Genomic DNA, 27,890 nt, shown 5'->3' on the forward strand with positions numbered 1-27,890 from the left:
TACTGAAGGGGTAAAACTTTTGTAGGTGAGAAAATTCATGATATGGGTTTAAATACATTGATCTTTTATCTAAATGATCAGAATATATGAATAATGACCTAATAGTAACTAGAATAATTCTGCCAAATTATTAGAACTTAATTAAAAATTACCTTCAGAATTGCAGTATTATTAAATATGTCTAAATTTGTTAAAACAGAAATCTATCTTAAATATTTATTTATTTCCAACATTGCAGGTTTATCCAAATGTTTGCGAAGAAGACATTTTTGATACCTTGAAGCAAAAACCCCATATTTCTTTTTAATCTTTCTTTTAAGTAAAGAAAAGCAATAAAAGAGTTGTATCACATGACTGATATGCATTTTAAGAATAATGGCATACAACAACTTGGTTATGTAGCAGCTATAAAAAGTTTTAAATGATGATGAAACATATATACTATTTAGCAAATTAGCAAAAAACTGTTGCTATTGCTTATAAAAATGAGGTAAAATACTATTAGATTTATACATAATAAAATCTGAACAATTTCTATTTGATTTTCTTGTGGTAAAGACACCTAGATTAGGTTGTTTTTCTGGTATACGGAAACTCTATAAAGGCAACAATAGCAGCACATTAAATCTCATAGTTTCAGCAAGAGGATCTAAGATGGGGGGGGGTGCATCTTTTTAGATGTGCAACTGAAAAAAATGTTGCATTTCATTCCATCTCATATTAAGGATTCAGGTACCCAATCAATTGTCAAGTGGCCATAACTTTGAATGGCTAAATATTGAGCAGATAACATCAGTGGCCAAAACAACAAAGAACAAAAGTGAACATGGACTGGTTTATCAGGGATTGCAGAACAGAAGGGATCAGGGAAGTGGCTCTTTCCTCACTGTGGTGCTATCTCAAGAGTTGCCATGTAAAATTCAGATGGATTTCTGGTGTATATGGGGCTGTCAATATTTAGCAATTCCACAATGTGGCCATTTGACAATTAGACAAGGATCTAAAGGATTCTTGTACGGTTTAGCTAGATTACTGAATTTTTATTCTAAAAATAATTTTTATTTGTTATTGTAGCTGTTGATGTCATTGCTTTATATTTCAATTTTCCACATCATGACAGTTTTAATTTTTTTAAAGAATTTTCTTAATATGCACTACATAGAAACTGAATTGTATTTACACACTGTTACACATTGTATTATATAGATACTACTTCATATTTGAAAAATATATATACCGACAAGTTGAAGGAGTAGCAATTGGAGTTCCAGTATATGATATTTGTTAGTTCCAGTATATGATATTTGTTACTATGGAGATTATTACTTCATAATATTCCATATATATTCAGAAATTAGAGATGGAAATGGCTATACACAATTATGCTTAAACGTCTGAGGCAAGCTGTGGATTTTTTTATTTGTTTTTAAGCACCTTTCTTGACTTGTGATAAAGGCAAACGTATATCTACATAAAAGTACTCAAACCTAATTAACAAGTTGACATTTACAAACATTATACATCACATATATTGTTATATACCATATAATCTAAGCAACATTACATGAATTGCTTAAACCTTATTCCTCCTACAAAATATTTTCAGCATACACTGTTCCTGCAATTCCATGTTTAATATGTAATTTACTACTACCTTTTTCTAATGATCTCATTTCCTGTTCTTTTATCTCTGTTGCAATATTCACTACTTCAAGTATAGTTGGTTTAGATTTTGATGTCCAAATTTTAGTAAGTGGTTTTTGGCAGCCACCAGAATTAAACCTAACAGGCCTTACTATGTCTAGGAAATACAGATCCTGTATCCCAGCTCCCCATCTCAAACAAATTATTTCCTTAGTTACACGCATTTGCTTGCCCATAATTCCTGACAGAATACTCCTCAGGGAATTTTTAAAGTCTGCTAACTCATTGCACTCCTAAAACATATATAACCAAAACATATACAACATATATTCCCATTTACCTCTTTCTTCCTCATCACATTGCTAACATTTGCCAGAGGAAAAATTATTTGGTGTCTGCTTGGGTTATAAAGGTAACTATGCAAACACTTCAGGCAAAAATCTTAAATCTTCTAGCTTGTGTTGCATATTTGTGAGTCATAAATATGTCCTCCCATTATTGCTTTAAGAATTGCATAACTAATATCTCTTCTCAATCTTTTCTGACCTCTTCTGATTAATTACTATAGCTATTGTGCCATATTTTATATGCCCTGTTAATTATCACTTTAACAGTAGCTTCTGTTCTAGATTCAGTTAAAACTCAAACAGTACAGATCTTTCTTTTAAGACTCACCTATCTCTTTCCCTTTGTATATACTCTAATATCAATCCTGGATAGGTAAGACAATCACTAGTCTGCAATTCAAATCTCTTCTTGGCCTCTTCCCATTCTGTTACCTTTCCCACTCTAATTATTTGTTCCCAACACCTCGTTTCCTTTGCCAACTTCCTCCAGTAAATTCCAGACCTTCTTCTCTACTCTGTATCCCTAATTGCAGACATCCCTATTGGTAGAATCTCCTTTCATCATTCCTGTATTGGCTTGGCTTGGTATACTTTCTGCTAGTTTAGGAATATAATATTCTGTATGACTGTAGTTATTCTACTTAAGGATCTGCATCCAAAATCCAAGTCTTTCTTTATTTCTTGAATTACTCCATGCTTTATCATTATACATTTCTACTTTGAATACTAGCTTTCTGCTTGGGTTATGTATAAAAGACTGAACTGTGCAGCTCTAAATTTTTCCTTCAAGTCAATTAATCCAAAATCACTTTGTTGTACTGGGAGGATCAACTTGTCCCACTTGACTCTTGCCTTCCTCTCCTCCAAAATAAAATCATTCCAATATTTTTAAATATAATGCATATAACAAAGGAGAAAGAAGACAGCCCAGCCTAGTTCCTCTGTTCAGTCACAACTTATCAAAGAGGAACCCTCCCACTTTTGATGTTTGCCTCTAATCCCTCATAAATCCTTCTAATTAACCAACTTACTCTGTCAAATGCTATCTTTGCAATAACTGTGTTATTTTCTTGCATTCTACTTCCCTCAGGATCAACATTGTTCTATTAATGCTGTCAAATGTTTGCCTCTCCTCCACAGAAATCTGCCTTTGCCATTTGTTTAACCATTATAGACATAAACACTTTACAATCATGGTTTAAATCTGAAGTGGGCCTATAAGAAGCTGGATCTAATAGATCTTTGCCCGTCTTTCGGTATTACAGTCACCAGAGCTTTTTTCCAATATGTTTAGTTCCTGTCCTCCTTTTAAAATTCTTTTAAAATTCTGTTAAAGAGACCCTTCCAGATTGTTATCACTTTTTCCATCCTAGCCTCCAAACTACCACCAGAATATCATATATCCCTTGTGTCTTTCCAGGAGATTGGTTATACATCAGCATTTTTATCTCATGTCCTATCTTAACTGTTAGTTGTTGAACGTCATCTACTTCTAGCCATGGCATATTTAAGTCTTCCATAAATATTTCCATTTGTGATTTTTCTTGATTTCTCACTTCTCTGCTTTATACAAATGTTCATTAAATTTCTAAAATATATGTAATACCTCTCAAAGATCTCTGGTTATATTTTTTGGTACAGGCTTCCTAAATTTGGCAACAACCCCTTCTACTTTATGTTGCCTAAGTTGTGCCAGAAGTGTATGTGCTCTAGAGTTATTATCAAATAAATAGTTTTTCAAGAGCAATATTTCTAAATTCCTGCATATTATCAAGGTACTCCCTTATTTTCTTTTAAGGACTCTGTAATCATACTTCTTCTTGTTCTGTGAGATTACCCTTATTTTGTAACACTTTAACCTTTGCTAGCCCCTCTAAACAATTCTTATTATTTCTTAACCAGGTCTCTTTTTCTTCTATGTCTGTCATATTTTTAAACTCCACTTACATTTTATCCCACTCACTAGCTATAATTTCTGGAGAACTTTCTATCATTTCTAATAACTCCTGGATAATTTCCACCACCCATTCCTTAAATTCCTTTCTTTTTAGCAGGCAGGTGGGGAAGTGCCAGTGTCTCGTCTTTACTTCATTACCTTGCATTTTTATCTTACTAATTATTGATGCATTGTCTGAAATAGTCATTGGAAATTCTTAATTAAAATCAGGTACAACTAACATTAGGTAAGACGGCAATTCAGGTCGTAGCCTGCTATAGGTTCTCAGCCATGTCCCAAGACTCTCACTTCACATTCCAAAGCACTCAGGAAACTATTAAGATCCAACCCATCCCACTCATACTAGGTGACTTCAACTACCACTCCCTCAGCTGGGAAAACTACTGGTCCAATGCTTCTTGGAATTCATTGTTTCCAATGCCCTGGACCAGCTCATTCTTACTCCCACTAGAGGAAGCAACATCCTTGACCTGGTTATTACTAAGATGGGCAACCATTGCTCTACACCAATAGTCAATTCCTCCCTGGTTAGATCCAACCACAAACTAATCACCACGGAAATCCACATCTCACCAACACCCCTTCCAAAGGTATCCACCATGAAAAACTTCACCAAAGCTGACTTTGGACTCCTAAAAACAGAGGTGCCTAACTTCACGGCACCCATGCCAATGGAAAATAGATGCATGACTGTGGAATCATACATCAGTGTACTGTACAAACACGTACATAAATGCATGGAACTAGCCATATGCAACAGAACCAAGAAGCTCAACTCCAAAAAAGGAAGCCAGTCTAGTGGTCCCCTGCCATTAATAAACTCTACAACAGAAGGAAGAAACTGTTGCAGAAAAAAGTGAAGTCCCAAGACTGAAAAAATTCCTTCATTAGCCACAACAAAAAGTTGAGATCCCTCATCAAAACCTCCAAAGCCAGCTTTGAAGGCAGAATTGCAGCAGACACTAAAGACAACCACAACACCTTCTATAGTTATATCAAGAATCTCCATGGCAATACCCAGATTTGCTCTGAGTTACTGCACAATGGTACCTCCTGTACTGAGCCAATAGATATTGCCAACATACTGGCTGACAGATTCAGTGCCAACTTTACCCCTCCCCCCAGGACCAGTCTCAATACAGGAAGAATGCCAGGCACCCAGCATTACTGCAGCACAAGTTAAAGCATTGTCTAAGGCCAAGCATACAGCTTCCATGGGACCCGACAATATTCCTGGCTGTGTTCTAGATAAACTGACACCACATCTATGTCCTCTGTTCACTCACAGCCTCACCTCAGTCTTTGTTTCTGCTTAATGGTGCACTGCTTCAGTCATCCCTCTTCATAAAGGAGGAGCGACTACAGACTCTGGAAAGTATCGCCCCATTAGCCTGACGAGTCTGACATGTAAGGCTATGGAGCACATCATTATGGACCTAATTAACAAAGATGCAGGGAATCTCCAAACTCTAGATCCCACCCAATTTGGTTTTGGGAAAGGAAGATCATGCCTGCTCAACCTGGTTGACTTCTTTATGTCAGTCACCAGAGCGGTGGATGAAGGTAAGGCATTTCATAAAGCCTACCTTGATCTGGCCAAGGCCTATGATACCATTCCTCACCCAGGAATTATTGATAAACTCAGCAAACTAGGCATCAATTCCTATATCATTAGGTGGGTTGCAAATCGGCTCACAGATAGAACCTGCAGTGTGAAAGTAGCAGACTCCAAGTCAGACTGCTAACCAGTCACTGGTGGAGCCTCACAGAGATCAATCCTGGGTCCTTTCCTGTTTAGCATCTACTTCTTAGAAGTCCAGGCCAACATGGAGGGACTCTGGCTGACTTAATTCACAGATGACTGCAAGCTGGGAGCCATTATTAACTCCCCAAGAGATGCAGACATCCTACAGAAAGGCCTCACTGAGGCCAAACCATGACCTTAAGCTTAATGCCAAAAAATGTGTCATCCCCTTTGGGAAAAATTCAGTTCCCACTAATTACCACATCGATGGGAGCCCACTGAACACTGAAGGCATTATAAGAGATCTGAGGACACAGGTTAACAGCAACCTCTCATTCGACCACCACATTGGCAACGTGGTCAGAAAGTCAGATCTCATTACCAAGGGTTTTGCATACAGGAAGAAACAGGTCATCATTTCTCTCTACTCTTCCCTCATTACACTAATCATAGAGTATAATGCCCCATTTGGCTTGTACCTCACTAAACATCTGCAACAGCTGGAGAGGTCACAAAAGTACCTCACAAAGAGGATCCTAGGCCTTAAACAAATGTCCTACATGGACAGACTAAAAAAACTCCAGCTATTTGCTGTCTCATATCATCTACTAAGAGGTGATGTCTGCTTGACTTACAAAGCCATGTCTGAACCAGCTCTGTTAGAAATGCTACATTTAAAGAAATCCCAATCCCTCCACCCCACACACTCCAGAGACCTCAACCTCATTACCACAATCAAAAGAACATGCTGGAGGGTCAGGTTCAAATCCCAGAGACTGCCCATGCTCAATAGACTTCCCATACACGTTAATCAGATTACCTCACTAGCACTCTTCAAGAGAAATCTTGATGAGTGGATGGAAAATAGAAAATTCACCCTGGGGATCACTCCAGTGGCTCTACGTGAAAGAAGCACTGGGAATTAGCAATGGGCAGCACAATGCCAGGGCACTTCTATGGGCTAGGCTTGTAAAGGCCCCTGGCCATTAGCCAAGTACACACATATGAACCTATGAACCTATGTTTCTGTGAAATACAATTTCTGTCTAGTCAGGGCCAGTTATTGTTCCTACTACTGAATTCACATTTTTCATACCAAATATTTTTATAAAGTCCATCATAAATCTATCCTCTTTTATTATATTCTCCCGTCTAGGACCTCCAGATAAATACTTATTGTTGCAAATTAAATTCCAGTCTCCACCTATAAGTAATATTCCCTGTTGAAAGCTGATTATTTCTCCCAATTTTTTCATTTGTATAATAATAGCAGTTTTAGGTGGAATACAAATGCATGACAGTGTAATCCTCATCCTTTGCCAGTAGCCGCTTTCTACTACAAATCTGCCATTATTATATTTTTTCCTCTTCTATCACTACTGGAGCTCCTCTAGAAATTAATATAGGTGCTCCTCTTTTTCTTTGTCCATGATATTCTGCAGAATATCTTTCCTGAAATTCTTTCTTTATCCACTTCTTGTGCTCAGCTCTTTCCAATTGTGTTTCATGTAGCATTGCTATTCGCACTCTTCATTTCTTATATAATTAAGTATCCCTTCCTTTCCGTTTATACCTGTGTGATAATTCACATTCCAAGATAATCTGGAAAGTGTCACTATGATGATAAGAAGTCATTATTCCCACCTTATATATATATATATATATATATATATATATATATATATATATATATATATATATATATATATGTAGAGCAGCATTTTAAAATGTCTATTTATGATAAATGCACCCATTAACATTTGGCAGGTTAATCCTTTTTGTAGTTGTTTCTTATTATCAGCATCGGAACCTATGTCACATTTTGCAAGACTTTTTGTTTTAATAAAAAGCTCAAATAATAAAACACTCATCCCAGAATACCCCCCATAACCTGCTAGGTTAATACATATACATATAACTGTGTACATCTTCAAATAATGGACTTAACCCTTCTAATATGAAAATTTGCAACAAAATAGACAGCTGCTAACACAGTCCCTAACTAACCTGAAATTGAGGTTATCTATGCTACAAAACTTGTTATTGCCTGTGCTTCTACTCACATTAATTGGTGTCTGTTATTTGTTTTATCTTTACACCCCCCAGGTGTGGAAACAACTTGCATGCTTTCTGAAAGCAACTTATAGCCTTGAAGAAACCAGTGTTCTGTCTTGAATTCCACTGTTACCAGACTGTGTCCATAGAGGCATAAGAGAGAAAAAAGAAAAATGTTTTCCTCTGCTACAGCCTGAAAGAGGAGCTGAAACATGTATTGCAAAAGGAAAACTTTTCATTACATTGTGTTCTCATATTTACTTGTTTCCACTTAAAATTTATTATTAGAGTAAGCCAAGGGTCTTAAACCAGGCATTCACCTATGCATAAGTAAGAGAAAATACATCAACTGTAATTATATTATAATCTGTGTACTTTTCCACCCCATCCTCCAACACTCAAGATTACAGCATATTTACAGTAGACTCCCTCTTATCGGGCCTCTCTATAACCAGCATCCTCTTTAACCGGCCATCAAATTTCTGCTATAGCCCTAGCAAAAGACAGAGAAGAACAACACTTCTGCCTCCTCAGACTAAATAATGACAGACATTTGAGTTTTAGACTTCATATTTATTAGAAAAATGCATACTGACACAAATCTTGTTATTCTAGCTGATTTATAACCTATAAATGTTATTTTGTATGCATTTTCTGATTAACCAGACATTTGTTTATCTAGCCTTAGGTCCAGTCCCAGTGAGACTGGATAAGAGGGAGTCTACTGTACTTAAACATGTTTTTGTGCAGCTTTTCTCTTTTTGCACTGTAATGCCTACATTTCTTAATGTAGAAAAAAAACAAATAATCCAAACTATAGTAAATAATCAAACAAAGAAACAAAAAAAAAGAAAGACAAGAAAAAGAAGAAAAAAAGCAATTTGTTTACTTTAGAAGTACTGTACTTATACCCTGACATCTGCCTTCCCCTTGTTTGCAGTAATGTACTTAATGCACTGCATTGTGTTAGATAATTCTGTAAGACATACTATTATTTCCTCATACATATATACATAGATAGATAGATATAGATATATAGGAAGAGATATATATATATATATATATATATATATATATATATATAAACTGAAATAATTTAAATGCAGAATTAGTATAAACTAATTTAGCCAAGCTTACACGAGGACTCTATCAGCCTCTTAAGTTACCACTAGTGCTGTGTCCTGGAGACTTCCACCTCAGCTGCAATCAGAAGAAATTAGACAATTCTTATTCATCTATATTTATTTTTGCAATTTACATCTAAGCATGGAATTATTATTTCTAAGCAGGCATTTTTATTGCCTTATTTATTTATTAATGCATTTGCTTAAACATATAATACTAGTAGCATTCTCATAATTTGTTAATCTCCCATTTACTGTCATTGATAAAAGTTGATAGTTTTGGTGATATGTTTTCTTTAAATATTTATACTTTGCATGCAGCAGTCTCTGAATTTGGTTCAGCATGAAGGCACAGATATACATAACAATGTTGCAAGGTGTAGAAGTTTTCATTTCCTAAGCTGTTCAAAAGTATGTGCTTGATAGAATTGATGAGGAAGAAACTTGGCATATAATTTGACAATTTAGAAATGTATGCAAAACAAATAATATTGCATATTTTTCAGTGATGCATGTGCTGGACATTCACTTCACACTGCAGCAACTCCCTTCATCCTTCCCCCAACCTCTAGTCACACTAGGGTGTTGTACCTCATTGACTTCATACATGTTGTAACTGCAGTTACAGTTCTGAAAAGAAAGGACTTTGTCATTCAGCTAATACACTTGTAAATAATTGCTGGCCTACATAAACTGTCTGCTAATAATTTCAGTACCTCCTAAGTCAGTGCAATAATAAAAGAAAGTATAACATTCAAACATTTATTTTTTTCTTTCTTGCTGTCTAAAGAGATGGAAAACTAGTTGTTATGGTACTTAAGCAAATGTATGTCTGTACATTTTAGACATTTATATGCAGATTAATTTTTCCCTAATGCATCTCATACATTTCTCTCTGTACAGGTAGTTATTTTTATTTCATAAGCATTACATACATCTGTGCTGATGTACTTCTGTACATAGATATGTTATGTTTTCTTTAGGAGTGCTATAATAACAGTATAGATAAATGTATGCAAGTACACGATTTTCTTTTGTCAAATGCCTTCAATAATGCAATATCCTTAAATGTTTTACCAGTGTTAAATATGCCACCCTTGTCAAAAAATATACCCACTATAGAACTTTAGCCTTCTTGCCACTACCTGGTCTACCTACTGGGCCAGGTGGTCTATCCTATGCTTCTTCAAGTCATTGTACCTGTGATGGTACTGCTGGCTAGAGCAGGCAGTCCCTATGAGGTTCTCCAAGTGCACATCCAGCTCTGCAAAATATCAGTTTTCTCCCAATTGCTGCCTATAATGCACACCTCAGTCTTTTCCAGGTATGATGCCTTCAGAAGGTAGATCATGATTTTGGTCTCATTACTGGACGAGCTTAGAGCATAGCCTCATGCCTTAATATGGGCTGCCATAGCTCTAAGTGCTAGTACCAGAATGAAGAAAGTATGCACAGGGCTATTGTTCAAGGTTTTAGAACCACTCCCTCTGGTGTATGAAAGTACCATAACCAAACACAGATAAAACAGCAGGTAGCATTATTATTGACAAGTTTTGTTTAACCAAAAATGCTTTGTCACATAAATGTTTGTTTAAAGGAATACATTCTAATTTCAATTATATTGTACATACAAAAAAAAAGCAAAAATCATTTACATTATGTGATACTTAAAATTGCCAGTGTTAGTGTACCTTGCCTTAGCTATCTTTTGGCAGTATAAAACAGGAATGTTATACATTCCTTCCTTGTAGAATCAAGGATACTTTTTTGGAGTGTGGGGGTGTTGCATAAATAAATCTCCCTATGTGGTTGATGAGCAATTTACATAAAGTTTTGGCATAGGCATAGGTAGGTACTAGGCTATCGGCCAAAGGGCCTAAGTAATCCTAGCCAACAAGGTTCCCAGGCTTACACCACCCAAGAAAGTTATTTTCCTGTGCCCCTGTCAAGCAGAGCCGCAGAAGTGATCCCCGGGGTGTATTTCATATTTCCCATCCACTTATAATAAACAGCCTTTACAGGTCTAAAACCCAGGAACCCATACTCAAGATTATATCACCCAAAATGGGACTTGAACCCACAATCCCTGGCTTAGGAGGCCAATGCATTATCCATTAGGCCACTGGGGCATGTAAAGAAAAATTAAAAAAAATATATATTCTCAACAGTGTACATTTTCATTTTTCTGATGAACATCTCAATGAATGGAACATTCTTTATTCAGATATAAAGAATAAATAATTTTAAACAGCTTCTAAAACAGCTTTATATTGCAACAGTTGGTGAAATAATACCTTCAATAAATTAAAACTTTCCAAAAGTCATCAAATGACTGGAGTCTCAAAACTGACTCAAGACTAGAGTCTTTTAAGTGGGTAGTAGGGCTGGCCTTTGATCACCTGCTGCCCCAGGCAAAAGGCCTGCACAGTGTCCCCCAACACCACTCAGTGCCCCCATCCTGGTCTACCTGCACCATCCAGATTACTGGAAAAACACTCTTGCTAGAGCGGCTCCCTAGGCAGCTGCCTAGTTGACCTATGCCTAAGGCCGGCTATAGTGAGTAGACTTGACAAGCTGTGTCATAGGATAGTAGATGGGCAGAGATTACACTGTACTGCATTGGTAACTAGAATGCATAAGACTAAATTTGTATCTGTATATTTTTGCATATCAGCTTAACTAAGCATATCTGCATATTCCTGCAGCATTCTAAGAAAGGTGTTGATGCACTGTGGGCAGCTGTAGACTCCTTAGCTGTGTGTTCACAGTCTTTAGAATCCATGTTCATAAGCATGCCAAACAGTTTTACATCTAAGAGTGGCCATACATGTCTCTGAATTACTTCAATTCACAGATTTAAACACAGAAGACACTAGTTTTGCATACACAACATGTAAACAGACCAAAATTTATGCAGAAAAGTTGAATATCACTGCACATACATACATGCATACATACATACAAATATTTCAAGCATGGGCATTAAAGCCCTTCTAGCTTGCCAATATGCCAAAACACTTGTTCCCATAATAAATGTCCAGGCTGTTGTTAAAAATATCTAAACTAGTACTTGCTTTTATGTAATTTGGTAGTCTGTTCCATGCATCAGCTACTCTGTCAGAGAACCAATCAGTACACTTCTCATTCCTATAGAATCTTCTACATAGGTTATCTGACGATTCTCTAGTACATTTTGATAACCCCAAACATTCCCAATGGTAGTTGTCCCTAAATGCTTTATATGCCTGAATAAGATCTCCTTGTACATATCTGTAAGAGACACTGTATAAGTTCAGATATTTTAGTCTTTCATAATAACTTAGTATATTTCCGCTGTACCCTTTCCAGTTTTTTCATGTTTGTTTTCCTATAGGGTTTCTGTATTGTTATTCCATACTCAAGTTTGGGTGTAATGTAACTAACAAACAATGACTTCACTATATTAACTTGACATTATTTAAGTTAGTTGGGGAATTGCTAGAAAACTGCAAACTTCTATAAGTGAGGAAATAATAACAGATTATTATAACATAATAAGAAGCACAAATAGGTAACAGTATTAAGTTAACTTAAGAAAATGTTGGTTTTACTACTATCATGGGCATGTTATGGTCAGTGTTAATGAATATTGTAAAGGTCTCATGTGGAAGTGGGAGTTCGTACAGCAGTATTATATATGATTAATAATCACTGAGGAAATTACTTTGTTGTCATGCAGTGACTATGCATACAGTGTAGAAATGCAGTCATTCATTTGTGAACTATTGCAGTAGCAAGGTTTTGTGACTAGCAGTGATAAATGAAACGTGATACGATTACATGACAATGATAGGGGCTGAGGGGAGGATGAATTTGTTAAAAATAAATGTTTGCTGTAATTATGTGAATGAACTGAAACTGACGCTATAGCAAAACTTCACCTGTCTGGATTGGTTTAATGTATATCTTATGCTGCCAATTAGGATACATGCTTGTAGCTGTTGATAAACTTCCTTTGGCCTGGGTAATGGTTGAAAAGGGTCTTGACCCACAAACTTATTGGCAACAAAAGTTAAATAATGGAATAGGTTCATAGGTTCATAGGTTGATACTAGGCTATTGGCCCTAGGCTCTATACAAGCCTAGCCATAACAATTCCCTGGCTATTTTTTCCCACACTATTTACTTCCCTGGACACCTGTATGAATGAATGAATCAATGAACAAACACATGCAATACAATGCATAGTTAAATTATATATAATACACACACACACAAACACACACACACACACACACACACACACACACACACACACACACACACACACACGCACATGCACACGCGCACACGCACACACACACACACACACACACACACACACACACACACACACACATTTTAGCCTGCCATGTCTCCAAGTTGCATGATGGATAACTTTCAGAATACAGTACAATACAATACAATACTGGTGTGAGCCTAATTCTGGAAGAGAATAGCATGTATGTCTGTACAGGACTTGTGAAGGGTATGGGGAAGTCTGTAGTGTACAGGACTTGAGAAGGGTATCATATGGGGAAGTCTGCAGTGTGTATTTCACTATGGGGTATGTGTCCCCTAATTTTTTTTTTTTGTAGGGTGGTAGACATACATGGTTATTGTTGTTCAGTCTGAATGATGATTACATCTAATTTTTTTTTTTTGTGCATGACTGTGGCTTTTTTTGTCTTTTCTTTAATATGCAGTAATGATTCAATGCAAGGGATCAAGACAGGGATGTGTTCAACCATTAGGAAAATCACATCCTCTTGGCAGCCCTTAGGACATGTCGGAAATGTCTGGTAAAGGGGGGCTCAAACAAGCTGAGAGGACAAAAGCTTGGAATCAAGTTGTCCCTGACATTAATGTAATGGATGGCAGAAAACGTACATTAACGCAGTCTAAAAAAAGGGAAAATCATATGGTAGGGCTAGAAGCAAGTTGAGGCAAAATGCAATTGCAAATACCAGAACTGCATGGACCTCCAGCTATTATCCTTTTAACATCAGATGAGGAATACCTTCTCTCTATCCATGGGGATGACCAGGACACACAAGATGATGGCACTGGAATAATCAGAGATAGGATGTACACTGGCTATTACCAATGTCTGCAGCAGCAGCAACCTTCTGCTCATGAAGGGTGGTTTAAAAACAGTACCATATATTAATATAGAGAACTGAATGCTTTCAATGAATGATTACACTAAAGAAATAATTACTGTTACTAGCTAAACCTTCTATTTCAGCACAGAATAACAATGACAGCATTGTGTTTGATAAGTGTTCCCACAAACCCTTAATGAGAATAATGTAGAGTATTTGATTTAATTCTGAGTAAGGTTTTCAAATATATATATATATATATATATATATATATATATATATATATAAAATATAAAATATTACAGGGTTAGCATCAGAAGCAAACAATTCTACCATAATACTGAAATTGGAGGATAGCTATCAACAGCAGACTGTCAGCGATAATGTCGATGAAAACATATTTATATTTAGGAGGTCGACTGAGGAAAGATGAGTGCAGTCCACAGCTTTAATGACAAGATCTCATCCCTCACTACATGTTACTAACTCTGCAGAAAGGGACATCACAAAGTTAAGCAAATTCTGACATTGTACTCAGGCTTGTACAGGAGGGATAACCACGTACCTCTATACCAGCATCTTCAAACCAAGATGAACACTTTAATGATGATGGTGGCAGGTATTCAGTGGTAAAACTGTCCACAATGACGCTTTTAGAAGGGAAAGCAGGCACAGACATTTTTATAGCTTCCCCAGGAAACATGAAAGGCATTGGCTGCTCAGCAGCAAATATGCTGTGTAATGGTTAGTGCTCAGAACACTGCCACAAGGAGTTAGCTGGAAAATTTCTGTGGCTTGCAAAGTATATGCAAGGATTTCCAGCACTACCAAAAAATGACAGATAGTAGGAATAATGTCATGATCATAATAATGTGCGGTATAGTGGCACAACAAAAATCCATGGCAGCCTATATTCATACACTAGTTAAGACTTACCAAACTCAAGAAGTAGTCATTGTCAGAAGGGGAACGGTACAGGGTGCCATACAAACCCATGGGTACAGATCATATGACACTCCAATTGCTTCTCAGGAAAGTAAAATAATTAATGTGGGAGGACAATCCAACAGATTTTATACAGGCCAAATCAACATTCTTCTACACCTACCAGAGCTTCCAATTTAGGGTCCTTATCATGTTCATGAAGTACTGTCAGATCAGTGTCCACAGACTCATCTGCATCAATTAAGTCCCAACCTCTAAACGACTTACCATACTGCTCTCATGACAGCCCCTCTTTAAAATCACTTCCACTGTAACTTCATCTATCCTTAGGGCATGTGTATGACTCATTTGATCTTGAACTACTGTGAATTAACTTTGGCAGTTCTGTTACTTACAATGTCATCTTCATAATGGTTTAAGTAGAAGGGAAAAATAGATCCTACCTCCCCAAAACAAATTGTGGGGGTTTGGACACTTTACAACCTTATGCATTACATTTTTGCTTAGGACCTCAAGGAATTGAGGAAAGAAATCTATGGCTTAGCATGATATTACAGTTACTACCACCACAGCTGGCAGTTACCTACAACTGATAAGTATTAGTACACATCTCTTTCATGGAAACACAGTAATGAGAAAATTAGACTTTTAAATGAGTATCTTGCCATTTAAACAAACACTGCTGCCACTTCACTCTCACCACTGCACAATTGATATTTTTTTTTTGTGTAGGAAGTCACGATTTGTGTTGTATGACAAGTTAAAAATAATCTGATGCGTAGTAATTTAGCATACTTTGATCTGATAATAAATTTTAAAATATAAAAAATATATATATAACATTTTCATTCAAATGCAATGCATGAAGTCATACATTAAAATAACTGTTTTTACTTATACCAGATGATGGCATTCACTACATGCCTACTTATATGCAACATTCTAAAGAAGTTATTTTGCAAGACAGTTAAAGAAGGTGATTATTACTTATCCCTTACAACATCATTGAACAGGAGTCATTGAGCAATCAGGCATGAGTTCTACAAACAGTAATAGGATTAACTGTTATGAAATAAAAATAATATTTTCAGAGGAGAGAATAGGTTCATAGGTAGGTGCTAGGCTATCTGCTCGAGGGCATTTATAAGCCTAGCCAGAGTGTGTCAGCTGTCGCCGCCCAATTGATTAATTAATTGAGCCTCTGTCAAAAAGAGCCAATGAAGTGATCCCAGGGGTGCATTTTCTGTTACCCATCCACTCGTCAAGCTTTCTCTTGAAGAGTGTTAGTAAGGGGATCTGCCTAATGTAGTTAGGAATTTTAGTCCAAAGCATCAGGAGTCTCTGTGACAGGAATCTATCCCTCCAGCATGTTCTATTTATTGTTGTGGCGAGGTTTATCTCACTAGAGTGAGTGGCTCGCAGTGACTTGGATTTCTTTAGGTGGAGCATGTCCATCAATTCTGAGTTTGACATGGCTTTGTAAGTCAGGCAGAGATCACCCCTGAGTAAGCGATATGCCACTGAGTACAGCTGGAGTTTTTCCAGTCGGGCTGCATAGGACATATGTTTGAGACCAGTAATCCTCTTGGTGAGGTACTTTTGTGGTCTTTCCAACTGTTGGAAAAGTCTTGTGAGGTACATCCCAAATGGGGCATTGTACTCTATGATGGGTCTGATGAGTGATGAGTAGAGGGGCACTATAACCTCTTTATTTCTAGATGCAAATCCTTTAGTAATTAGATGGGCTACATAGAAGGATTTCCTAACTACTTTGACAATATGATTGTCAAAGGAGAGATTACTATCTACCTGGGTCCCCAGATTTCTTATTACCTCTTCTGTATTAAGGGGGCTGCCACCTATGTGGTAATTCATGGGTGTTTTGTTTTTCCCAAACAGGATGACTATGCATTTTTTAGCATTTAGCTTGAGACCATGACTTTGAAACCAGGTGTCCATCTCAGTAAGGCCCTTTCGTGTTCAGGCTGGTGAGTTTTTCTATAATTCCCAAGTGGGGAATAGTGCCAAAAGCCTTGGTGAGGTCAAGGTGGGCTGTGTGAACTACCTTCCCCTCATCTATGGCCTTGGTGACTGTCTCGAAGAAGTCAACCAGGTTTAGTAGGCATGATCTGCCCTTAACAAAGCCAAACTGGGTTGGGTCAAGTGTTTGGAGGTTCCCAATGTCTTTGTTAATGAGTTCCATGATGATACGCTCCATAGCCTTGCAGATCAGGCTAGTCAGGCTTATGGGGCGATAGTTACCAGGGTCAGTTGTGGCCCCTCCTTTGTTGAACGGAATAACCGCTGCTGTGCGCCATTCTATGGGTACGTAGCCTATGGAGAGGCTGAGGTTGAACAGTGTGTTTAGGTGGGGGGTTATGTGTTATATGTCAGACAGACTTTGACAACAGACGATACACCACATAGCATAGGCTACAGATATCACTCAATGCATCAATTATACTCTTTGGGCTGGATTCTTGAATGGTTAAACAATATGCTTCTATTGTGTGCATGTTGCACTATATTGTATTCATTAAATGGCTCTACATGTCATGTAGAGCAGCAAAACAAAGGCAAATAGCAGAGTATGTAATGAAAGCATAACTAGCTGATCTGCATGCAAATGAACCAATTTAAGATGGCAGAGCCATTCAGAAAGCTATTAAGTAAATGTATACACTTGGTGTATCTCTTTGCCATGAAATCCAAAACCTAGAAGAATACAGCCACCATCACACCTAGAAAAAAAATAGTGTTAGAGACTGCTGCTGCTGTCCTGTATGAGTATGTGCAACAGGCTCATATCTGTGCTGCTGCTGATGATGATAGACCTTGGCCAAGTAAAAGAAGGGTGTTCAGAGCCCATTTAACATATCATGAACGGCATGATATTGAAATATTAGAGTAATACAGGTTTGAAAGGAAAACACCACAGGAATTCTGCAATCTCTGACACCCCCACCTCAGACCCAGGGTAAATCGAGGAGAACCTGTACCAGTGGAAACTAAAGTATGTGTACCATTAAGGATATTATTACTGTTTTTTTAAAGAGACCCACAGAAGATATACTAGGGGTGTTACAAACCACAGCCTCCAAAATATTGCACTAATGCCTTAATGCTACACTAGAACATGCCAGGGAGTACATCTACTTTTTCTGCACCCCAGAGAAGAGAGGAGGAACAATGCAATAATTTTATGATGTAGCACACTTCCCTGACATTTTTGGGGCAATAGACTACACTCACATAAAAATAAAAGTCCCACCTGGTGAACAGGAAAAGATATACATCAACGGGAAGGCATTCCACTCATTCAACTGCCAGGTTGTAAGTAATGCCCAAGGGGTCATCCACATTGTATGTACAGGCAACCCAGGCAGTTAGCATGACTCACAGATATGGCACAACTCTCAGGTTTGCTTGGGTGATGTTCACAGGGCCATCTACCGGGTGAAGAAGGTTATGTACTGGAACCATGGCTCATGACACTCATCAGAAATACACACACCTGCTGAAGAGGGATACAATGATGACCATGCCCCATCTTGAAGCATCACAGAGCATGTGTTTGGCATGCTAAAGTGATGGTTCTGCTGTCTAGAGACCTCATCGGGTGCTCTGAGGTATGACCTAGGCACCTGAACAAAAATTCTCACAGTCTGTGTGATGTTGCATGATATCATCTTGAGAAAACAGCTGCGACAGGCTCAACAAGGGAGAGGACTACACATTCCTGTACCACAGATAGGACCATCACCTCTTGCACATACAGAAGAGGATTCTGAAGGAGAACCTCCAGCTACAGAGGGAGCCGGCAAACAAAGGTTTGCAGAATAGGCACACACATTCACCAGCTAAGATGCAAAGGATAGCAAACACACTCACCAGCAAAGGAATACATGTAACAACCTAAGCACATACAAGTATTAAAACTGATGCCAGCCAGTCTCCACAAACCTTACTTCCCCACGTAATGGTTGTGTACAGGTAGCATTGGATACAGCCCCAAAGGACATAACTCATACCTGCAGTAGTGTCGAGGTAAGCGTGAAACCTGTATTATTTGAACAAATGAGTAAGAAAATAAACATAAATGATGTACCTGTATACTGTTAGTCATAAATGTACTCAAGCAGAACCTATATGGGTAGTCCACCAATGGCATTATGGGCTTCTAGGAATGATATATGCAATATACAGCTATGCATTGTGCACAATAAATGGTATCAAGCTGGTCACTTACCCACTGTGCACAAAAAGAACAACTATATCGGCAGTTTCACAAGTAGAGCAATAAGCAGGAATGCAGTATCACTGACTTGAATGAATGACTTACAAAACTAACTGAAATTACCATTCAGAAATGAGCAAGTACAAAAAAATCCCAAATTTCCTTCTGCAATACATATGCTTACAGTCAGCATTGTGAGAACAACTCATTTAGATATCTACTGTGTGCATCAGACATATATGTAACCCTAAGTCAAAGCAAAATGAACAAAGGGCATGATAAAGTCATTACTATTTGTACAAGATTGGGGGGTGCAGGAGGCTAAGGCTGACACCAAAGTAGTGACAGTGTTTGAGATTAAGAAATATAGAACATTCAGTAAAGTAGGAAATACCTCAGGGCCACTAACAGGAGATATATTGCATTCAACATTATGATTTAATTAGCTTGCATTTGTGTGAGTGGGTATGGGCAGTTTTTGTGAAATGTATGAACACAATCAAGCTCTGTGCTAACACTATGTCCTGGCATGTCGGACAGATGTGAGACTTGCATGGTAAAGTTGTCAGTTCAGTATTGTTGCTCCTGACCATGCAAATTGCCTCTGCCAGGAATTGCATTGCCACTTCCATGTTTGTGGTTTGAACTGGGGGTGTTACCTGAATGTGAGCAATGTCTTTGATGAGTTCTCTTCATGACTACATCCAGGACGATGACCCCATAACCTATCACGTCTGGATGTGGACACAATCACTGATAAGGTAGTGGAAGTAGTGCCACCAAAGGAGTGGTATCTGGCATGGCCACATAGGCTAATACCAGAGGATCATACCTCTCAATCTCTCAGTGCTAGAAATCTGTACAAAGCCAGAAATAGTGGGGGGACAAAGACTCAAAAATAGGGACAGAGTTTAAATATTTCTCCTATAAAGTTACAAATGTGATAGAATGACAGACTTTGCATTGTTGTATATTTTCTGAAGGCTATGAAGTCTGAAACTCAAATATCTGACATTATTTAGTATTATTAGTGACTTAAATCCTCAATGATTTGCCAGAAAACCACACATTTTATGAAGAACAATCCAAAAATAAGAGTAAAAAATCTGGACATTCACTGAAAATGTGGACATTTGAGAGCTATGCAGATGATGTTGTGACTCTACAGACACATGGATGCTGTCCCTTACCAGCAGATTTTCCATTATAGACACTGTCTGATCCAGTCTGTCACTCATCCTATCCAAGGAATGACCCATATGGTTTAGGCAGTCACACATGTCTCTTCCAAGGCCCTTGCAGAACCATGTTCTAAATACTTGTGTTAAATAATATCAGATGCTAAAGGAATACATTAAGGTCTCCTTAGACTTACATCTATGTAATGGTTATTACTAATCAAAGAAAATTTGTGGTTACCATTTGGAGGTGGTCTTTCAGATGGTAATTCTAATGTCACTGCAAAAAGTGGAAAGTGGTGGATAAAAGGCTAATATGCATCAGAATGCAAATGACACAAGGACGAGAGAATCATGCTCAGCCTATCTTCACATTAAGAAATATCTCAGAGTCAAGCAGACTGACCATTCTCACCCAACACAATCTCTGCTAGACTGTGTTTCTTCTAAGCCACACATCTCAATGTTTCTAGATGCATAAGAACTATGCAACTATTTCCACATAAAGATGTCTAAAATAGCAGTAAATGCCTTATATATAGCATACCAGGAAGCTGTTCTTGGGAAATGCTTGCTCTGTTGTGTACATCAGCACCAACATCAAAGAGTCTATGTTATCCCTCTGCTGACCTGTTAGGATCTCCGACAATGGAGTGAACTACTCAGTTTCAGTGAGTGGTGGTTTGGTATCAAGACTACCCCTATAGCCATCTGGTCATGTACTACCACACTTGCCCTCTTGTGGACCACTGCAATCATATCAGTGGCATGGTGCCACACCTGATTACAGTTTCTGGTATGACTTCCCACTGAATTTATGTCAGCAACCACTTGCTGCCATATGTTTTTTTTTGCAGACATATCACCTCTGCTTGTGTCAAGCAGAAAAGCTCCGTGGTAGCATAAGGTTTGAATGATGTCCTCATTCTCTGCATCAATGAATGATGACTTGCGTGGAACAGAAAGTCTGGGTTCCACAATCCAGTATGATATGTAACAGAAAAAAACACATTTGTAGCACAGCAAGAAATTATTCTCTTAAAATAAAATCTGTGCACCCATCCACAACACAAAACAATTGAAAGCAATGCTCATTTCAGACTACACACGTTTCAAGAATTGTTATCCATTCATCTCTCACTATCATCTGTCACTTGGCTTCACAGCTATCTGTCCAACTGATAACTTTTAGTTATGTACTCACCAGATGTTTGGGATCCATCTCGCCTACATTCTGACTGATGGGTTCGGAGCCGATCCCTCGGCTCCGACTCGGCACGCTTATGCCAAAGAGCGAAGTCTCTTATTGGCTGAGCTTACTATATCCCAGGATGCACCACTACCAGTCCCCCAGATCTAGTTTGTCCGCATACATGCACACATGCACGCTCTGATTATATAACATCGTCAGATGAACAAGATAAAAACAGTAGAACTCAAACCGTTCAATCTCTTCTGATCTCCAAGGCAGGGGGAAGGAGGGTGGGTATTAGGAATGTAGGCGAGATGGATCCCAAACATCTGAAGTTATGGTGAGTACATAACTAAAAGATGTTATGTGATCCTATCTCGCCTACATTCTGACTGATGGGACAGCGTCCCTAGCACCTGAATCCTGGGTGGCTCACTGGAAAACACTCCTGAGTACCGTGGAACCAAATGATGCTCGTCCTTTAGATGCCACATCCAATTTATAGTGGGAAATGAAAGTGTGCGGATTGGACCAAGTAGCCGTAGCACAAATCTCCGATATAGCGAGCTTGGAATGAAAAGCTATAGAAGTAGCCATAGCTCTGGTAGAGTGAGCTTTGATAGATGTTGTAAGTTGCTTATTCAAGAAGAATAAGCCTGAGTTATGCAATCTCTAATCCATTTGGAGATAGTAGCTTTTGTGATGGTTTTACCCAATTTATTGTCTGAGAAGGACACAAACAACTGGTCTGACTTACGAAGTTGCTGAGTCCTGTCTAAATAGAAGCGCAATTGCCTGTGAACATCCAATTTATGGAGAGTGTATTCTGCTTCATTGGAGAATTTTGGGAAGAAAACTGGTAGCTCTAGAGACTGTTGGAGACAGAGATTAGAACAGACCTTAGGGACAAAGGATGGATTAGGCCTGAGTGATACTCTATCCTTGTGGAAAATCAAGTACGGTGGTTTAATAGACAGGGCTTGAAGCTCTGAAACTCTTCTTGCAGAAGTAATTGCAACTAAGAAGGCAGTTTTCCAAGACAGATATTTTAACTCACATGTAGCAGCCGGTTCGAAGGGGAAGATGTCAATGCACGAAGCACTAAATCTAGATCCCACGGAGGGCAGGATGAAAAACTGGGGTCTTAACAGACCCGCACCTTTAATGAAAGTTTTGCATAGTCTGCTGCTCATCAATGGAGGATCCATGGACTCGTGAAATTTAGAGATAGCCGCTAGTTGAACTTTAATAGTAGAGACAGAAGATCCTTGATTAAACAGGGATGTTAAGAATTTCAAAACCTCTGGGATAGGAGCAGTGATAGGGTCTAAGCCCCTGAGTTGAGCCCAGATAGCAAACCTCTTCCACTTACTGAGGTACAATTTCTTAGTGGTGGGTTTGTGGGCCGAAGATAAAATGTGAATAACTTCCGGGTCTAATGTGTGACTTCTGACTAAAGTCAGAAGTGGAGGAACCAAGCTGTCAACTTCAAGGAGTGGAGGGACTGGTGCTGTTGTCCCGACTGATGAATTAACAGGTCCGGAATTAGGTCTAAAGTCCACGGATCGTCCACCGCATGTTTCTTCAGGTAAGGAAACCATACCTGACGAGGCCAGTATGGGGCAATCAGTATCATTGGACCCCAATTGAGAAGCTTTTGAATGACTTTGGAGAAGTGGAATCGGAGGAAAGGCATAAAGTAGCCCTGTTGGCCAAGGTTGTGCTAGAGCATCCATAGCTGGTACTCCTTGATGTGGAGTCAAGGAGAAGAACCTTTGCACTTGGTGTTTAGTGGAGTTGCAAATAGGTCGCAGCACGGTGTCCCCCATCTCCGGAAAACCTGATCTGCTACTGTTTTGTTTAAGGACCACTCGTGAGGAGAGAGAATTGTCCTGCTTAATCTGTCTGCCAGTATATTCGATTTCCCGGAATGTGGGTCGCTACCAAGAAGCGGCTGGTAGCTACCACCCATTCCCACACCCTCATGGCCTCTCTGCAATGGGGGTAAGATCTGGTCCCTCCTTGCTTGTTTAGGTACCAGACCACCGACATGTTGTCTGTGTGGATGGTGATTATGCCCTGAGGGAGAAACCTGTGTAAGGCCTGTAGGGATAGAAGTACCGCCCTCATCTCCAATACATTGATGTGGAGAAGAGTTTCGTCTGGAAGCCAGGATCCCTGAACTAACCTGCCCAGACAATGCCCCCCCCCACCCTGTCTGGGAGGCATCTGTCGTCAGGGTGACCACTGGAGAGGGAATAACAAAAGGACTTCCTTGATTTAGATTGGATGTCTGAAGCCACCAGCGAAGGTCCCGTTTGCATGTTTCTGTAATCATGATGGGATGATTGAGGGAAGGTCCTGAAAGGACCATTGAGTTGACAATAGCCACTGAAGAATCCTCATGTGCAATCTTGCCAGAGGAACTAAAAGAACCGTGGCAGACATTGAACCTAAAACTTGTAGAACCATCCTGGCTGGGGCTTTGGATCTTGAAATCAGAGCTTGAACTTGGCCCTGTAAAGTTTGGATCCTTTCGGTAGGAAGAAAAGCAGCATCAATTTTGAGTCTATCTCTACTCCTATGAACCTTATGCTGAGAGGGCAGCAAGACAGACTTTGACCAATTGAATGTAATCCCAGGGTAGCACCCAGGAGATGGTGGCTTTGAGGTTGTCCATTAGTAGATGCCTGGTGGTGGCAGTCAGGAGCCAGTCGTCCAGATAGGGAAACACTTGGAATCCAAGACTTCTCAGGTGAGCCGTCACTACCGCCAAACACTTGGTGAACACCCTGGGGGCTGTGGTGAGACCAAAGGGCAGTGCACAAAATTGGTAATGACTGACTCCCAGGCTGAAGCGCAGATACCTCCTGGACGCCTGATGTATCGGTATGTGATAATAGGCGTCCTTGAGGTCTATGGAGCACATCCAAACATCCTTCTCCAACAATGGGAGAATGGATTGTAACGTGACCATTGAATTTGGATTTCGTGACGGATTGGTTCAGTCTGCTGAGATCCAATATTGGTCTCAGGTCCCCTGTCTTTTTTGGCACTAAAAAGAACCTGGAGTAATTTCCGGATCCGATCTGGTCTGTGGGGACCGGTTGGATGACTCCTTTTTCCTAGCAGCTTTAAAGCTTCTGCGGCTGCAATTTCCCTTTGACTGGGTGGTGGGTCCGGGATTTTTTTGGACGGTGGGGTGAGTATGTGAATGGGATGGTGTAACCTCCGGCAATGATCCGAAGCACCCATCTGTCCTGAGTGATTGACTCCCAGGCTTTTAGGTGCTTGGCAAAACGACACCCGACTGGCTCCGGAGCAGCACAGCCGGGCAATCCCTCATGATGTGTGGGAGGCTGAAGAGCCACGAAAGGACTCGCGGTCTCCAGAATTGCGGGGCCCTTTGCCGCCTCTGGGACGGCGTCTCCCAGAAAAATTTCCCGTCCTCTGCCTCTGGAAGGGAATCTTCCTGCTGTTGGGGGAAAAACTTACGTGATTTACGGAACCACATCTTCCCCCCTCCTTTAGCCTTGGGATAAGGCCGAAAGGGAGTGGAATAACGGGCACCTACGGCAGATAAAGTTTTTCCCTCTTGCTCACAGCGGGTAAGGGTGTCTTTAACCTTAGGTCCAAACAAAGAGGACCCATCAAAGGGAGCATCGTGAAGGAAGACTTGAAGGCCTCCGCAAACTGACACAAGCGGAGCCAGGCTTGTCTCCGTAGAGCCACGCCTGTGCCTGCCACTCTACCCGCCCCTTCGGCCGCATAGGAAATGAGCCTCATGGACGAGTTAGAAATTGACGTAAGGATAGCCAACTGAGAGCTAACCGACTGGGCTAACTGCTCAGGTAGGTTACCCGAGAGGGAATCTGACAGCTCCTTGACCAGATCCCTCTGAAGCCTGGTAAAATGTGCCAAATAATTCAGAGACCTTAAAGTAAAGGCCGCTGAAGTCAGGGTGCGCTTCCCGTACCTGTCCATGCTCCTAGACTCCTTATTAGGAGGATGGATGGACGTTGAAGCCACTGCCACGTCCTGTTGTGTAGCAGATGCCACCACCATGGCATCTACAGCCACGCCTTTAGTGAGGAACTCCTTCTCGGGTGGGGCAGACAAAAATTTATTAGGACGAGAAGGGACTGGTTCCACGGTATCTGGATGTTCACATGCCCTTCGACAAACTAAATCCAGAAGCTCGTCGAAGGGCGGAGTCACCCAGGAGGCGGAGGGCTGAGCCCCAAAGGCCTTGAGGAGCACTGACTCATCAGCAGAGGGGGGTTTGGATATCCAGCCGCCTCGTTGTTTGAGGATCTCTAAGATGTCTGCAAATGAGACATCATCCGAGGATGACTTCGGGGACCCCTCTGCATCATCAAGATCAGTGTCCGATGTAATAGACTCGAGGGAGTCCACGTGCTTCCTCTTGCACGATCTCTTCCTTGGGGTTCCTCCGAAGACAACTCCGAAGAACCCTCAGGAGGAGGGGAACCCCAATGGGGGTAACCTCAGGCCCAGGGGCTCCACTGCCTACGGACAGGGGAACTGCCAAAGACCCAGTCTCCATGCCCAGGGAAGGTGCCGGTAAAGCCGGAGAGATGGCGAAGACTTGGCCAAGGCACTCCTCATAGCTCTGAAAGCCGGACCCCAGAATCCTGGGAGTGTCCGGTCCCCGGAGCCATGATAGCCGACGGAAGTCCCGCAGCCGAAGCACCGAGAGGGAGGCTCGGAACCGAAAGCATAGGTCCCGAAACATCACCCCTGGGTCCAGCCGAAGAAGTCCGTGTACCAAACTCGGACCCGAAGGCCCGGGTTGGAGTAAGGGTCGGAGCCGACCCTAAGATCTCCACCGGCTCCAACAGCACCTGCTCCGGCGGAGCAGCGGTCGGAGGAGGAATAGCAATGGGATGGGCCTGGGCTATCGGCTCCGAAGCCAACTGGGTCGGAGCCGAAACAAATTTTTGGAAGACTGGGGACTGGAACAGTCTTTGGAGCACCCTGTCTATATCTGAATCCGACATCCTCGAAGACCGAGAGGATACTGAACGGGTTCGAGATGGCCTCTCCAACGGCCCCAAAGGGCTAGGGGACCGGCTCCGAGGTGACCCGATGACTATCGGCGCCGAAGGAATACTCACACTAGATTCCATCGGTGCCGAGGTGGACTTCGGCGCCGAGGAGGAAGTGTCTGAGCGGGCAACCCCTGTCGGCTCCGAGACCAGTGGAGCCGACGAAGGTGACCCGCCTCTCGATGCCCCAGCCATCGGCTCCGAAACCAGAGGAGTCGAGACTGGTGGCATCGAGGCAGACCGTTCCGCCCTCGGCTCCGAAGTCCTTGGAGCCGAAGGAGAAGCCTGCCTATGTCTTTTGGCGGTCGGATCCGACGGACTGGTCGGAGCCGCGCCTTTCTTTAGCCGGAGAAGGAGAGGATGCCAAGGCTTCTTCAAAGGAAGGTTTTATTAACCCTTTAAGAATCAGTTTATTTTTCCTCTCCTGGAGGACCCTTGAGGAAAAAGCGTGACACACACTGCATGACTCCTGTAAGTGTCTTGCACCCAAACAATACACACAGAGCGAGTGATAGTCTGTGATAGACATTTTGAAATTGCATTTGGTGCATTTTTTAAAGCCCGAAGGCCTAGGGTTTTGAGACATTATGGCAAAGAATCAGTAACCTTGACAGAAAAATAGACTTTCTTTCTGTTTACTAATAGGTTTACAGTTATCGCTTAGGTAAAGAAAGCGTCACAAAATACTAAGGGTACTTTGAAACCCTGTAAGGTTTTAGAAGGGTTGAATAACCGTGAAGGCCCTAAGATGAAGGAGGCCCAACCAAACTCAACCCAATCACACAACAAAGTCTTTTTACAAACTCCAAACACACACAAAAGTGAGGAATAGCCGTTAAAACAGCTTTTTATGACAAGAACAGCAAAATTCTGACAGAAAAAAAGTTAGTAAATTTACTACTCAGCTCAGCCAGCTCGAGACCACGTCTTCGCAGATTAGCGGCAAACGAGATCTGGGGGACTGGTAGTGGTGCATCCTGGGATATAGTAAGCTCAGCCAATAAGAGACTTCGCTCTTTGGCATAAGCGTGCCGAGTCGGAGCCGAGGGATCGGCTCCGAACCCATCAGTCAGAATGTAGGCGAGATAGGATCACATAACATCAAGCTGTCAAGTGGAAAGATGAACTCTCTACCCTCCTACCTGTTATTGTAGGAGTCCCACAAGGCTCAGTTTTTGGGCATTTTCTATTTTCCACCTTTACAAACAAACTTCAATCTGCATCCACACATGCTACTATAGTGCAATATGCAGATGATCACAGTCATCTGCACAT

This window comes from Protopterus annectens, chromosome 1.part0, assembly GCF_019279795.1.
Source record: "Protopterus annectens isolate FY-2018-M chromosome 1.part0, PAN1.0, whole genome shotgun sequence".
Taxonomy (NCBI): Eukaryota; Metazoa; Chordata; order Ceratodontiformes; family Protopteridae; genus Protopterus; species Protopterus annectens.